Genomic DNA, 13,811 nt, shown 5'->3' on the forward strand with positions numbered 1-13,811 from the left:
AGGAGAAGGAGGTCCCTGGTATCGACATGCCTGGGGCCACTGACATCAAAAGCCGTTTTTAAAGGGCTCACAAGTGACAGAGTGAATGGGGCTGATGTGGCACAGAAGCCACTGCAAGGGGCAGCTCCAAAGGACCCAGCCCTTCCCTGTTCCTGGATTAAACCACAGCAAAGGAAAGACAATGAAATCCAAAAAAAAGGCTGAAATGTTGAAGTGTTGGAAGATAATCTGTTCTGAGCCAAATCCTGCATTTCAAAACACCCTGACAGAACCTGAATTTCCTTTAGTTCACAGCAGCATTAGTCAAGGACTTTATCTGTGTTTCAAAGCACAGTCTCAGAGCTGCTGCTGAAATGCTCAGAAAGTTCAGCCTCAGGACAAATGATGGTTGTGACATGACCTGTGCCAAAATTATCTGGGTCTGCAAAAACTGGAAACTTCAAAGATCTTCTTATTTTTGACTCTTTTGGCTCCTCTATCCAAGCTCACAAGCACAGAAGGGAGAGCTAATGCAATGTTTAGGTGTCCGTGTGGGGCAGTCTCTAGCACAGGGCGTGCATCACGCCAGAGCACAGCTCAGATCCCTGGCACCAATGGGGCTGTGGCACACCTGTGTGACAGGGACACAGGGCTTGGGCACAGGTGAATCACCAGCAACCACTGAGCCCTGCTCAGGTCAACGTGAGCCTCTTGCACAGTCAGATCCTGCACGAGGCCCTGGTGCAGCCAAGGTTCTCCTGTGCTCTCCAGGCACCACCTCAGCCTGTGCAGAGAATATCAATGATTTTCCCATCAGAGCTCCATTTCACTGGGGAGGGGGTTTTTATTTGCTTTCAGGGACTGACTTTTTACTAAAGGGCTCAGTAACCTGAAGAAGAAAGGTGGCAGGAGTCAGCTGGTGGAGGTTACACTGTTCCTGCTGCCCCTCTTTCCCCACAGATGCACAGTTCTTCGTTTTACTTGCCTTAGAGCAAAGTTTGCATTTGAAAACTCAAATTCCCACCCTGCAAATCTCATTTGTAATGCTTCATAGCTTAGAGAAGGAGACAATGTGTTCTAAATCATGAAAATATGGACATCCACAAAATGCAAATCTAAGTAATAATATAATTATCATGTAATGATATTTGGCTGTGTTAATTCAGCTTCCCTGAATAATACATGCCTTAAAATCTCATACTGTGATGTAATTTTTCATACCATGTGTTTTGTAGGGATTTGGAGTCTGGGGATCTCTTTTATTTATTTATTTGTTTAGTTTTTTGTTTGTTCTCCCTTTGTTGCATCATTAAATGTAGCAGAGCATCACTTGATCAAAGTTGTTCAAACTTGTGTGATTTCAGTCCAGTCAACTGGGTTGAACTTCCAACTGCTTTAATAACCAATTGCAAGAATGGACTGCAGAGTTATCCCAAATAACCCACAGGAGAAAGGAATTAGTGTTTTTCTCTCCTCTGCTGATAGGAATTCTACGCTTGAAGGAAGAAAATTATCTCATTACATTAGAATCTAATAGGAGGAAGTGCTCAATGTAATAAATTAATGTACATTGTAATAGTTTCTCTTGAAAGCTGAGGAATAATTTGAAGTAAAATATACTTGTAAATATTCAGTCATTCAGTAAATCTACCTATCTCTGACTTTGTTGGTTAATGCTTTTTAATTGCCAAAGCAATAAGTGAGGAAGGAGAGCACCAATCTAATGTAATTACCTCAAATACTGTGCCAGAAATGTCAGTCCCAGTGGTGCCACTGCTGCTGGGGCTGTGGAGAGGAGATGGAGTCAGCCAGGAGGAGTGCAAGGTGCTTTGTGGATCAGGTGGGGAAGGGGAGCAATGTGTTGGGTGTGCAGGAATTCTGAATGCCAGGCAAGGGCTCGAGGGCTGCTCCAGAGCAGCAGCAGCTGGATCCCTGCTTGGGGAGATGACAGCACTGCCCCCTCAGCTGAGCAGGCCTCGAGTGCCTCTGGCACTGGGTGGGACTCCTGGGAGCCATCCCTGTCCCTGTGCCCCTCCTTGGGGCCATCCCTGTCCCTGTGCCCTCCTGGGAGCCATCCCTGTCCCTGTGCCCCTCCTTGGGGCCATCCCTGTCCCTGTGCCTTCCTGGTACCCATCGCTGTCCCTGTGCCACTGCTGGGAGCCATCCCTGTCCCTGTGCCATTCCTGGGAGCCAGCACCATCCCCATGTGCTGCAGGCTGGAAATGGAGCACTTGGCACTGAGCTTTTGGGAAGAGCCTCTGACTGTCTAATAATTTCAGGTTTTTTACCTCTCTATCTCACTGCTACCCTGCTCATCACCTTTAGCAGCTGGGAGGAAAGGCAAAGGGGGTGGGAGGGCTCATTCCCAGTGCGTGCTCCCTCACACATGCACCCCTCAATCTGCATTGCCCTGTCCCATGGCACAGGAACAGAGACAGAACTCACCCCTTCTGGGTCTCACTGGCCCCAAGCACTGCCCCCCTTTACTGGCAGCATCATCTGACCCAGCAGGTTTAAAGGCAGGATGCTCTCCTTTGCTATATTGAGTTGATGATAAATATTTCCAGGAACTACAAAAAGGAGAAAAATGGTTTCTGTAAGGATCACTTGTGTGAGAGTGCACGTGCTGCAGTGTGGGTGCAGTGCTGTTCTAGGTGCACCTCCATCATATGCTAGAGTCTCATTTTAGCAATAAGGAGAAGGTGATCATAAATCTCACTGAATGCTTTAAAAGACATTTGGATGCTCAGACTCACTATGGCAGAGTGGAGCTGTGTCATTTCCTTACCTGAGATGTGGAGCAATAATTACACAGGTTGTAGAACTTAACAAATTGTCTCGTTGCAGGCAGTGTGAAATGCTAATCCGTGAAATGACTCAGCCCTCATTCATCATTTCATACCATATAAATCCAGTTTATAATGTTCAACAAGATGCAAGTCAGACAACAGAACAGAACCCCAGCAGTCTTGTCCCTGGCAAACCAAAGGCAAATCTTGGTAAATAAAGCCAGCTCGTTAATGATAAACTACTATTAAGTAGCATTCTTGAACCAGCTCTTGAGGAGAGAGATGAATGAGCAGATCTGGAGCCAAGGCAATAATGACTTTGTGTTTGTGTAACTACATCAGCTCTTAGAAGGTCTGAGATGCTTCTGGCACAGAACTGACCCAGCAGTGATAAATGAGCAGCAAGGAGCAGATTTGCTTCCCTGGGCTGAATCACCTGGGCCTGTGCAGCTGAGCATTGCACTCCTCTGGCTGTCCGCAAACAAGGACCTAGAACTTTACCCTGAGCAGCTGCACAAGAACAGCCTCGCTTAAAGAAACTTGTCCAAGTGTGGAACTCTCCAGTTTTTCCAGTTCTGGGCTCCTGTCACCACCACTTTTTGCTCACACAGGTTGGTGGTACCCTGAGACATTGATGGAGCCTGAGGGTTGGCATGCTGTGATGGAAACACACTACAGGTCCTGCTGGGCACAGAAAAGCAGCAACTTCCCAAGATCTGGAGCCATGGATTCATCTCTGATGTGGAATAAGGTTTCTGTGATGGATATGATGACATCCTTAATGCCTAAGATAAAGGGTGTACAACAGACAAGGCTAAATTTACAATGGCTGCCCATCACCTCTTGTAATAAGACAAAAATTACACTGTCTTCTGAAATCCTGTGTAGGTTTTTAGGAGTTACAGGTAAAAGTATCTATAAATATGGTACAGCTATATGAAGTATAATATAGGAGGTAATGAGTATTTTGTTCAGGTATTAAATGACTTTTTGAGAAACAGAAAAATCTCTGTAACTCTATTTTGACTTTTTTTGGTTGAAACCAGCCTTCCTCCAGAGATGACTGAAAGCCCAGGTGAGATTTCACAGGATTCTGTGCACAAACCCTTTTGGAGGATTTGGAAATCACAGCAGCACTAACAGTTACTACACAGCACACCTGATTTAGAAAGTGTGTTTTGCCTCAACACCTGTCCTAAAGCAGTGCCTTCATTGCTGCTGGAGTTTCAGAGCATTTGCAATGCACAGCCTGCCCAAAGCAGGAGCTCAGTGCAGAAAAGGGCTCACAAGAAAGGGCAGGTTGGCCACATTTCCCTGGGACAGCTCCAAGGTGCCTTTGTAACGTGACCCTTTATTAATGACAGAAACAGAGTCCTGAGGTTAACCAATCTGCCACTTAAACAGAACTGCAGTTTGTGTTATCTGTAACTGAAGAAGGTCATGGGATCTCTCGTTTGCAGTGGGACTCTGCAGTGCCAACACATTAGCATCAGAGCCCTGGCCAGGCATACAGAGCAGCCTGTGAGAGCAGCCCAGGGAACAGGCTGCCTCTGCTCCTGAGCCCACTGGCGCTGCTGAAACAGCCAAAACAGCCCTGCTCTTGTTGCCAGCCTCAATGGGCTTGAGAAAGTGTCAGAGGAGCCTCGGCAGGGCCAGGAGGGGCAGAGACAGGAGGGATGGTGGTGCCAGTGGAGCCTCGGGCAGGGACAGGAGGGATGCTGGTGCCAAGGGGCAGCTGAGCCCCAGGGCGGGCAGGACTGAGCAGGGTCTCCTGGACAGGACTGAGCAGGATCTCACCTGTTCCTGCTTCCAGGAACACACAACTGGCTAAGCCTGGAGGAAAAGCACTCCTGAGAGGGTGGAAAAGAGAACCAATTTATTTGAGAGCAATGAATTTAAGTGCTTTTGCCCTTTCTTAACAAGACTGCTTAAGAAGAAGAAAAAAGGGAGAAAGCAAAGTCTTCTTCTCTCCTCCTCCCCCTGCAAAATCCTACATGCCCTTTTGGCAGAGATCCATCATTCACTTAACGTGTCCTGCTGAAATCAATTCATGTGTCAGGGTTTGGAGAGCTAGAACAAAATTTGTTTGCTGATCCCATCCACAGATCACTCAAGAGGATTCGTAAAGATTGGCAAAAATACCCACAAACCTGTTCAATTTGCTGTGTAAAGCAATGCATTAGGGAATGACAGGTTCCAGCAGGGAGGGGGAAGTCTGATTGTACAAACCAGTTGGTCAAAGTCCACAAGCACCTTGAAGCACATGCAATTACATGAAAGGGGATTTGCCTCCTTTGGGGATGGAAGAAAATGGACTTTACAGTGCCAATGTGCCCTGCTGAGTGAGACAGGGAGGGCATGAGGAGCTGCTCTGGGGCCTGGGGCTGTGACACCACAGGGTGGGGGGGTCACACAGCCCATGGGAGGAGCAGGGCCCTTGGCCATGTACTCTGAGCCAAAGCCAGATCCATGTCCCTGCTGTCCATGGGGTTTGGTAGCACTCCTACTTCCACATTTAATCATGTGGAGAGAAATCAGCACTGCATAACCTCTGCAGGGCAACTCTGGAGGATTTTCTCCTGCAGCTCCTATACTTCACAGGCCTGTGAAATGGCTCCTGGTCTGGGATTCCCTGGTGTCTGTCTGGGCAGCAGTGGAATCCGAGAGTCAGGGCTGTCCTGAGTTGGGAGGACCTGCACGGATCACTGAGCCAACTCTTAATGCACATCCCCACAGCTCCTGTTCCACTCTCCAGCTCAGAGCCAAGCAAGAAACATCCAAGGGCCTGTGAGGGCTGAGGAGGAGTTCTAGGGCCCAGGGCTGCTCCTCTTCTGCTCGGCTGCTGGGAGCATCCTGCTCTTGCAACAGATGCAAGGAGGACCTTGCTTGCTGAAGTTATTCTTAATTCAAATGCAATTAGCTGCATGGAGCAGCAAGTGGCTTTCTCCCATCTCCCATGTGAATCAAAAGGAGTGCTGTGGTGATGCTGTAGTTGGTCAGCAGTGCTCAGGTGCTCACCCAACAGCAGCCTCTCACTTTGCTGGCTTCACAGGGTGCAGCTTTGTGCAGAGCGGGAGGCTGGGAGGGCAGAACTCTCCTGATTGTAGCCGAGCCCACAGCAGGTGCATTAACCCAGCCAGAGCTGCTGTGCTGCTCTGCAGCTCCCTGTGTGCAGCTCCTGTGGTAAATAGTGTGGGCCATGATGTCACTCCTGCTTAAAGCAATTTGTTGAGTTGTAAATACCAATCAATTCCTGTGACTGAATCCTGTGACCTTGGGTGTAATCCATGACAATGCTGACTTTAATGTATTTTCTAGCCTTAGCAAAACTACTTTTAGCTGCCCTTTCCCATTTAGTTCCCATGTCACTAATAAAATACTGAGAGAATGATATTCACCTCTTCTGCCAATTTTAACCGGAAACGATTCTGACTAAGGAATATTAAATGTTGCACATTGACAGATCTGATCTCTGCTCATCACTGGTGGGGTCAGCAGCCTCTCCTCAGCCTTTTCTCAAAGCCAGGCATGCTTTGCAGCCCAGGGTCACTTGACCAGTTTCAAACTCAAATTAAAGGGCTTTTAGTTTATGCCCAGAGGAGGAGGGGGTATGTGATCCCTGTGGGGGTAAGACTCCTCCAACTTGAGAACTTCCTTCTTTGAGCCCAGTGTCTCCTTCCTGCCTCTCCTGCCCTCCACCAAGCTTGCATGCAGACATTTCTGACAATGATCGGTATTTGTTTCCTAAAGCAGGAAAATTACTGCCCAGACTGGAGGGGTTCAATAGGGTTTGGAAGGGTGGTTTGGGGAGGATGATTGAGGACAGGACACACAAACTCTCTGACAGGAAGGAAATTTGCACTCAGAGGATTGCAGTGGTGCAGGCCCCTGTGCTCTGAGTGAGCTGCTGTCACACAGAGCTGGGCAGGTTCCTGTGGCTCAGGATGCTGAGCTCTGACTCCCTGCAGCACCCTGGGTGTGAGGGAGGGACAGAGCTCAGAGGCAGAATGTGATCTGCCAAAATTTCTCGTCTTTCTGTGATGACATGAGGAATCTTTGCACATTTGGCTTTTCCTCTAGAGCTGTGACAGGAGCACAGGCACAGCCAGCAGCAGATGCAGCCTTGTGGGATTCTAAATCCCTGCAGTCCCCATGGAGATTTTACACTTGTAATTCTCACTTCTGGCTCGAACAGCTTTGCTGGCTGCAGCAGAAACCCTCATTGTTGCAGTCAGGGTGGCAGCTGGGTGCTGCAGAGCTGTGTCTCATCACTGCCTGTGCTGCTGCTCTGCTCCACATCCCCAGCAGCCCTGCCTGGCCCTGCAAGAGCTGCTGCTGCCCTGGGCAGGGCCCTGGGGTGTGCCTGAGGGCCTGCAGGGCTCGCAGCTGCTGGGAGCTCGCTCCCCAGAACCTGAACTTCACATACACAGTGCGCGCTGGCTGCCATTTCAATTCGATCAATATTCAGTTAAAAAACAAATAGAAAGCTTTTTAAATCGGTGATGTAAGGGAATGTTGGTTCAAGGAAGTAATTACATATTATGTAGAAAAAGTCAATTTAAGTCCTCAATAATTTACTTAAGTGATTTACTTGACTGATGTGTTGTCTTGACCCAGCAGGGCAGAGTGACAGACACTCAGCTGTGGCAGAGCTCCAGCAGAGCCAGCCCTTGTTCCCATCCAACATAAATCACCAGCCACTGTCTTGTTCCAGGTGTACACAGGTGCTATTTAAAACAAAAAAAAAGGTGATAAATTTTATGTTTGTAAACATAACTCTGTCAAAACTAATCCTGTTTCTGGCAGATGAAGATGTTATCCATACCTCTTGCTCAGGCAATATCCATTTTCAGGAAATAAAGTTCCTAGTGTATAATTAGCTGAAATTGGCTGCCATTAGGGCAGTGGGGGTCCCTGGTGGGTTTAACTGGATGACTGGAAGGGAGCTGCCCTCTGCCAGTGCTGCACAGAGCCCTGGGGACAGTGACAGGGTGGCTGCTGGTGGCCTGCTGGGGCTCAGGACCCCCTGCCTTCTCACGGCAGTGATTTTTAAGGATGCTCTTTGGACTCTTCCCAATTCCATTCCATGCATGTGGAAGACAGAGATTGCCATTTGTAGCCATGACAACAATGCTGGCAGGGCTGCTGTTCCCTGCTGGCTGTACCTGAGACACAAGGAGCCTTTTAAAAATTACCTCTGGTGCTGTGCTCATCCCTTAAAGCTGGCAGTGAGCTCTGGCCCTGGGAAAACGAACCCTGGGTGACTGTGCTGAGCTCTGAGCCTGGTCCTGAACTGCACCAAGCCTCAAAGACAGCACCCAGTCCCAAAAGCTCACTCCAGGTAGACTGAGAGCAGCTGAAATCCCAGTTCAGGGTCACACAGAAATATCTGCACAGAAATAGTGCTCCTGGGTGAAGCTGTATGATCCAACATATTCAAAAGCTTCAGGCAGCCCATTAGTCCCCTGTTATAGCCCTGTTCCCCTGTTCCTTGCTGCCTTGAGTGCTTGTAGCAGCAGCTACAACAAAGCAAATAAAACCCCACTAAAAATGCCCACAAAAGACCCCAAAACTACTCCTCACCTGCACTGCCTTGAAAATTATTGGAAATTGAATATAATTGAAAATAATTGAAAATTATTGGAATGTGATTTAACTAATGCTACTCCATCATGTGATTCAACTAATGCAACTAGTTTGACCCTGGTTTGTGTGATGTCCCTGGAATTCCCATGGACTGAAGGTCACCAGCTCCAGGAAGAATCTCTGGGAGAAGCAGGCTCAGACCCACGGGGGGAACCAGACTGATGGCAGCTGGACAGGGCAGTGGTGAGCAGCAAAACAGGGCTGAATCCTTCATTAAACCCCATGGATTTGCAGTTATAACATGAAACTGGGGCAGATAGAACCCAGGACATCACTGTGGGGAGGGGACCCCAGCGTGTGTTCAGAGTGTAGCAAAAAATGGCTCCTAGCAACTTTTCACATATATTCTTCCAGTAATAAGTAGCTTAACAAATCTTGAGCTTGGTGATGTAACAAGATCATTAGATCAGCATTTGGGACCTATTTACTGTGACAGGAAAACAATACACCTATGATCTATTGTGGGCTGGGCTGAGATTTCCAACTCCAACAGTAAATATGGTTGATAAATTAAATTACCATGGTAGTCTTGACATAGTACTAGTAGTTTGTGTATTGCAGCTCCAACCAGGTGTTGAATTTCATTCTCAAAGAATTAACCTGAACTTCAGCCCTCTCAGGTCTTCAGTCTCTTGGTAAAGCCTATAAATACCACAGACAAGGCTTATGTCATTAGCCTCTTAATGTTATAAACATTTAATGAAGTTAAATTTGAAGTACAACACATTGTAAAATCGATCTGATCTTGTTGGGGAGACAAAGGGAAGAAAATTGTTTGAGTCATTTGGAAAACAAATTAAGAATTACATTCACTTAACTTTGAAGTGGATGAAAAATTATGGCCAAGATGGATAGAGGCATTGTGCTCCAAAGGCAGCGAGGGCTGGAGCAGGGATTCTCTCTCACAGGAGGATGCTCCTGACACAGATTAGCAGCACCCTGCGTGGCAGGCAGCCCCCATCAATCACTGGGCCGTGGCAGGCTGAGCTTTCCTAGGAACTGGAGGAATTTCACTCCAAATGGTGCAGCTCAGGCTCCTCTCCCTGCAAGCAGCCCCTCCAGCAGCCTCAGGGCACAGCTCTGCACTGTTCCCTCCAGGGCTGCTCCTGTTTCCAGGGATGCTCACCTGCCCCCAGCACAGCCCCCAAACACGGGGCTGCCTTGTCTGCGGGCAGGACAGAGCCATTCCTGCTGCAAATGCTCCCTGGAATTGCCTGGCTAAGGAATAGGGGGCTGAGGCTCTCCAGCCTGTCCTGCACTGGGGCTGAGGGGCTGTGCTGGAGCCAGCTCCGTGCCCTGCCATGGGTCACCAGCACCCAGGGGCTCCTCCAAGTGCTAAGCAGGCAGGAAAGAAATAAATAAAAATAAATAAACCCCTATTAGTGAAGGTTTACTGTGTAAAACTCCAAGACAATGAACAGGAAAAAGTGAAGGGCAGCAGACGTGTTAAAATGCTGCTCGGAGGAAAGTGTATTTGTTCTTTCTTTTTAAAACTCATTATTTATTTTCTCTATTCTTCAGACCTAATGTCTCACTAATGAATTCCAGGGGGATTTTTGAATCATGGTGATATCATGGGTTAAACCCCTTCTCTACTTTTTGAATGTAAATTCTTTTTGACATTCTTAGTTATTGCAGAGCATTGACTTCTTTCCTACAACAAAACCAAACGCTCTTTGGTTTTGCATAGTTAACATTTTGCTAATGGGTAGCCAAGATTCTCTCAGCAGCTCAACAACATTTTCTAAAGCACACTGGCGTTGTTGTAGCAACTGGTGGCTGATCTGTGAATAAAGCAGATGTCATTGTGACAGGATAAAGGGAGAATAATCTATCACCCGGCCACTGCCACTCCTGCCCAAACAAGTCATCAAAATGACAACTTTGATGTGTAGCCATGAATTCAGGGCTGTGTATCCCCTCATCTCATCTCGTTATTATATCAACCAAGGGTATGTTACAAACACCAGGAGTTTCCCAGCCCTGTCCCTTGTCTTTGTGAGCCAGTGCAGCCTGGATGTGCCGAGGCACTGACGGTTTGCCAGCTTCCTTTTGGGCTCTGATTGATTTTGCACTGTCGTCCAAGCTGCTCTGGCCTAAATAAACACAATATATATTCTGGGATGCTTTTTTTCTTTACTGTTTAATCTGAATGCAGCTCATGTGGGTCACTACTAAAAATGGGCAGGCATCAAAATATTCTGACAGGTGCCCGAGCTGAGCACAAAAGGAGAGACAGCAGCAGATAAATTGCCTTTCTAACTTCTCAGAAAGGCTTTAATAAATTTATTTTTTGTTTTAGCTTCTGTTCTAATTCTCATAATTTGTACTTAGTTGGTACAATCATTGACCCCAGTGAGTCATCTCGCATCCCCTCTTTTGGTGGCAGCAAACACCATGTGTTTTAACGCTGTCCTATTAAACGCTTTCCAGTAGAATATTCCCTAACTTTTTCTATGTCTCCAGTGCTGGGGAATCAGAGCAATGTGCCCCTGCTTTGTGGAGACTTGGAGCTGAGTTTCAGCTTGCCAGAGGCTGTTTGTTCCCTCTGTGGAACTGCTGTCCACATCCCCTCCCTCCCAAAGCCTGCTCTGCCATCCCCTTTGCTATCTCCCAGCTTTGCTGATCACTTGACTCGAGGAGACAAAACATGAGAGCAGGTTCCTTCCATTTCCCTGGTGCATGACTCATACTTAATGTGGAGGTTATATTAATTACTGTGTGCTCAGCATTTAATGAGCCTGGGAAGGAGTTTCCTCTCCTCAGCTCCCCAGAACACACAGGGAAATCACTGCATGAGTGAATGCATTCCCCAAACCCTCAAATCTGGATATGTATTTTGTACAAGGAGACAAATCAGTCATTGCTCGAGTTCCTTTACAAAAGGGATGGCAGAAGCTGAGAAATCTGGGCCATAGTGCTGTTTCTCTCACAGGCTGCCTTTGTGCCCACTGGCCAACCCTCTGGGGCTCTGTCTCCTGATTTCCTGTCTGTTTGTAGGGACAATAGTCGCTGCCTGGGACCAGGCTCAGCTCAGAACTTTTGTACAACTGGACATCACAGCATTAGAGAAGGCCAAGAGGAATTATCCTGAGGTTTTTTTAATATGTGGAAAATACTTTTCTTTTTTTTTTTTTTAATAAATGACCTATCTTCCAGTCCTGTGCGATGACATTATGCTCTAACATGACTGCCTTTACTGCTTCTGTGTCTTTCTCCATTGACTTCTTTCTCAAGGTGATGGGTATTTAACATCCTCTGTGGGATTTTTTGCTAAAAATACACTGTATGTGATGTCCATAGTGCATATTTCCATGTGTACAAGAAAAGTTGCTAGGTAAAAACTTTTGTGTGAGACACAACTCACAAAACAGGTTTCTTGCTGGTTCCAGGGAACAGATACTTCGGATTTGGCTTGATGTGAATGAAGTTGCTCTATGGGCTGTGCAGCAGCAGGCAGGCTCAGCTTTGCTGCACTCTGCCCGTGCTGCTGAGCCCGTCCTGTTCTCTGCTGTGCCTTCCATGCATTGATTTGTCCAGGCCTTTTCCTTCTGAGGCTTTTCCTCTGTACTGCAAAGCATTTCTGGAGTGCACCCTGTCTGTTACAGGCCATTCGTTTATTTATCTTACAAATAAATAAATAAATAAATAAATAAATAAATAAATAAATAAATAAATAAATAAATAAATCTGTCTGCTTCTGTCTCCTAGTTAGAATCCTGGAACGTCCTAAATGGGAAGGGACCTGCAAGGGCCATCGAGTGCAGCCCCTGGCCCTGCACAGACACCCCAACAATCCCACCCCGGCTGTCCCTCAGTGTTGTCCCAATGCTCCTGGAGCTCTGGCAGCCTTGGGGACATGACCAAACCCAGGGGAGTCTGTTCAGGGCCCCAGCGGCCTCTGGGGGAAGAACCTTTCCCTGATGTCCACCCTGACCCTGCCCTGGCCCAGCTCCAGCTGTTCCCTGGGTGCTGTCCCTGTCCCAGAGCAGAGATTGGAGCTGCCCCTCAGGAGGAGCTGCAGCCCCTGGAGCTGTGACCTCAATCTTCCCTTCTCAGGCTGAGCAAACCAAGTGCCCTCAGACACTCTTTGTAGGGCCCCTCCACACCTTCCCCATGCTGTGTCCCTCCTTTGGACACTCTTTTTTATATTGCAGTGACCAAAACCTCAGACAATATTTGAGGGGAGGCCGCCCCAGCGCAGAGCAGAGAGGGACAATCCCCTCCCTGGCCCAGCTGGCCATGCTGGGCCTGGTGCCCCCAGAACAGGGATGTTCCCCCTGGCTGCCAGGCTGGGATGGCTCACATCCAGTTTCCCATCCACCCCCACCCTGCAGCTCAGACTTGGGGACTTTCTTGCTCCCTGGACTCCTTTGGTTACAGGTTGGGGACAAGGGACAGTATTGGTTAATGTGCACATTTGGGACATTCACAGTGCATACTTCCTTGTCTATTATAATGACAAATGTGAAAATATTGTCAGAAATAGTTATACAGCATCCAAATTTGAATTTGTGCATCCGGACTGCAGTCTGTGATGTTTCTCTGTTTAACAAATTGATTTTGAAGTGTGGTCAGTTAAAAAGTTTTGTAATCCTCAGGAGGGTTCATTGAGAGCCTTGTGCTATGTGGATTAGTAGCCATTATTTGCCTTTTCTAAGTTACTGTGTCCCCTTACAATAACTTTATCAAATGAACCACTTAAGAATATATTTTAAGGATGTTTTCAGTTTAATTATCACTGTTGAAAGACATATCTCCATTAGCTTTGTGCATACGTGGCAAAGAAAACTTAATCATGAGCTAATTCATGTTTTATGTAAGTGTTTCTAGTACCAAGCTGAGTCAATTCAGGTTAGCTGTCCTTCTAGAAAGGCTGAGACGTAAAACCCTTAGAACTTACTTGGGAATCCTGAGGCAGAGCATCTCCATTTCCACAAACTGAGGTTCCACTACGGGATGGGGAAGGGAGATGACACAATAAACAGGTTCCCAGCTTGCAGCCAAGCTTTCCCCCTTCTGCTTCCCCTGCTGTCCCTGCCCCTGTGTTTCCCGTGCTCATCCAGGGTGTCCCTGTGCCCAGCGCTGCCCTGGCAGTGCACATGAAAGGATGGATTTCCCTTTGAGGGCTGCATTGTCCCGCACTTGTGTGCATTTCAGCGCCTTTGCAGCTCCCTCCCCACGTAAAAACAGAGCTCCTCTATCCCCGAGCACAAAGCCCGAGCTGGTGTGGGGGAGGAATGTCCACACACCCGTAAATCTTCCCCCTTCTCCTGTTTATTCTCCGGGCCATTCAAGCCCTTTTAGCCAATGACCAATTAACTCCACAGTCATGGCACATCCTGATGGGCCCGATTTCTCCTGTCTAAGGTGACACAGCCAAATTTCTAAATACTT

This window comes from Ammospiza caudacuta, chromosome 12, assembly GCF_027887145.1.
Source record: "Ammospiza caudacuta isolate bAmmCau1 chromosome 12, bAmmCau1.pri, whole genome shotgun sequence".
Lineage (NCBI taxonomy): Eukaryota > Metazoa > Chordata > Aves > Passeriformes > Passerellidae > Ammospiza > Ammospiza caudacuta.